Source organism: Myxocyprinus asiaticus, chromosome 31, assembly GCF_019703515.2.
Source record: "Myxocyprinus asiaticus isolate MX2 ecotype Aquarium Trade chromosome 31, UBuf_Myxa_2, whole genome shotgun sequence".
In the NCBI taxonomy this organism is placed as follows: Eukaryota; Metazoa; Chordata; class Actinopteri; order Cypriniformes; family Catostomidae; genus Myxocyprinus; species Myxocyprinus asiaticus.
The window spans coordinates 9,296,921-9,300,002 of record NC_059374.1 but is presented as its reverse complement, the minus strand read 5'-3'; the positions used below and the strand labels follow the sequence as shown (position 1 = coordinate 9,300,002).

The window sequence follows — 3,082 nt, the reverse complement described above, 5'->3', positions numbered from 1 at the left end:
TTTAAGCATACACCTTCAGATCAAAAGATTTTTAAGATCATGAGAAACATTTCAGTCAAGTGTTTCAAAATTTTTGACCGGTAGTGTGTGTGATATATATATATATATATATATATATATATATATATATATATATATATATATATATATATATATATATATATATATACAATTTTGCTCAAATGTTTGCATACCCTTGGAGAATTGGTAATATATGTACCATTTTTAAAGAAAACATGAGTGAGCAGGCAAAACACATTTATTTTTATGGGATTCATATTCAACTCTAGGTTATAACAGAATGGCACAATCATAAAACAAAACATGGCAACAAAGAAAAAATGAAATGACCCCTGTTCAAAAGTCTTCATACCCTTAGTTCTTAATACTGTGTATTGCCCCCTCTAGCATCAATAACAGCGTGCAGTTTTTTGTAATAGTTGTCTATGAGTCCCCAAATTCTTGCAGGTGGTATAGCTGCCAATTCGTCTTGGCAAAATGCCTCCAGGTCATGCAAAGTCTTTGGTCGTCTTGCATGAACCGCATGTTTGAGATCTCCCCAGAGTGGTTCGATGATATTAAGGTCAGGAGACTGTGATGGCCACTCCAGAACCTTCACCTTTTTCTGCTGTAATCACTGGAGTGTCAACTTGGCCTTGTGCTTAGGGTCATTGTCATGCTGGAAAGTCCAAGAGCGTCCCATGCGCAGCTTTCGTGCAGAAGAATGCAAATTGTCTGCCAGTATTTTCTGATAACATGCTGCATTCATCTTGCCATCAATTTTCACAAGATTCCCCGTGCCTTTAGAGCTCAGACACCCCCAAAACATCAGCGAGCCACCATCACACTTCACAGTGGGGATTTTTTCCACAGTGGGGATTTTCACTAAAGGTCTTGTTGACCCCTCTCCAAACATAGCGCTTATGGTTGTGACCATAAAGCTTTATTTTGGTCTCGTCACTCCAAATTACAGTGTGCCAGAAGCATATAAATAATATATATATATATATATATATATATATATATATATATATATATATATATATATGTACAGTTGTGCTCAAAAGTTTGCAAAGGTGTAAGAACTTTAGGATGCTCAGCTTCACACATTTGAATTCCAGTTGTACTTTGATGTATGGTATACCGATTCCTTGCCTCACTGATAACTCTCTCAGCATGGATCCTAACCGATGCAAGTCCTCGTGTGGACTCCAGTTCCACTGGACACAGTTGCTTTTTGTAAAAGCTGGGATCTTAAGCTCAACATTGTACGGACCAACTGAATCTGCTACATCAAACCCTCTATCAGCTAATATCACATCACCTGGGCTGAGGTGATCCAAAATCCACTTATTTCAGTCAAGTGTTTGTCTGATGTTCTGCCACCCCATCCTTTTGATATAAAAGAAACTATTCCTTGTGGTGTTATACCAATTAGATATTTCATGGTATAGTGATGTTTGTATTTTGAGTATGTCTGTGTTCTTGCTCTTAGGTCTGTAGGCTTTACAATTAAAATCTCAAAGCAGTCAATAATACAGGCACATTTATGACTACACCTGTCTAAATATCATAGGCATTGACAGCTAAAGCTCTTCTCGATTTGGCCAAAACACAAGTGCTGGAACAAGCCTTGTATTCAGCACTTCAGTGGTGCTTCAGTGGTGCTTCTAAATGTTCTGCTGGCAGTTGGAATTGAGATCTTAAAGATACAACCAAGCACTGAAAGGGGAAGGTTCATTTTCAGCCTCATAAGAGTTAACAACAGTTGTTGGAAGGGAGAGAGGTTTGTACCAGTCTGCAGAAATGATATCACAAACATTAAAACTAATTAAACTTGGAATATGTGGGGATTCCAGTCATTGCCTTCACCTTTTCATCATCTTTTTCAAAAGCCAGTTCATCAAATGTTCCTGATTTAATAATGTCCTTCAGCCTATGAATGTCCTCCCTGAGGTCATTACATTCCTTTTGTAATCTTGCAATCTTTTCCTTGCATGGTTTGTTGTCACACTGTTTTTCATCCTCAGCAGGTGGCGCAGGTTCAGCATCTGGCACCGAAGACAATTCTAGGAGGACATCCACTGCATCTTGCTTCTTTTTCTCCTCCACCCTCTTGTTCTGCGTTCTCCTGTGCTGCTCATACCTTTCCATGTCTTTCTCCCTTTTCCTCTTCTTGGTGGCTGGTGTGTGCGAGAAGATGGATGGAACCCAGTCAGGGGACAACAGGTCATCAGATTTGGCACGTATAATGATACAAGGGAGTTTATGTCCAAAATATGCCAACAAGTTAGAAGTAATGTTAGTTACGTTTGTGATATCATTCCTGCAGACTGGTAAAACACTCTCTCCCTTCCAACAACTGTTAACTCTTCAGACTGAAAATGAAACTTTCCCTTAACTAGATAACTTATTATTTAGCTAACTGTTAACGTGACCGTTTCCAGACTCAGGAAACAGTTCCGCTAACTAGCGTAAGTCGTCAAGGCCACTGAAGTTGGTTGTGTCGCTCCATGAAAACAAACCATGTCTGAACAATTATGTAAAAACATAATGACTAAAAATACAACAATTAAAATACTCAGTGATTACTTAAGCTTACCTTTGATGAAATGTTCGCTGCAAAGATGTGTGTGCCATTCTTTGCCCTTCCCAGGGATGGAGGCACGTCTAATAGCACAAATCCACAATCTCCTCCTCTCTGGGTTTTCTTTCTCAGATGGGATTCTGTAAAAGCACAACCCAGGCTTGTCTCCTCATTGGTTAGTGCATCCGACTGAAAAACAGCTATCTGGCATTTTGGCTAAATAAACCTGGTAAAAATAACTGGCAGGCAGCGGAAGAAAGCCTTGTTTTGCCCTCCAGGTGGGCATTCCTATAAGAATGTGACATCACATGAAAACTATGAATAGAGGGTATGCACTGGGTGGGTGTAACCACAGTGACTTCTACCTACTATGACGTCATGTGCATGCTCTCTATTGCAAGGGTCTTCAACAGGGGGTCCGTGGTACCGCAGGGGGTCCGCAAATTACTGTTTGATCCACCTTGGTGGCATTTGTAATAATCACTCACTCGCACA

The 3,082-nt window shown here is 39.8% G+C and overlaps 1 pseudogene; it reads right to left on the bottom strand.

Moving 5' to 3' along the window:
• Positions 1 to 1,827: 1,827 nt before the first annotated feature.
• Positions 1,828 to 2,798, bottom strand: LOC127421802 (uncharacterized; annotated as a pseudogene).
• Positions 2,799 to 3,082: the final 284 nt, after the last annotated feature.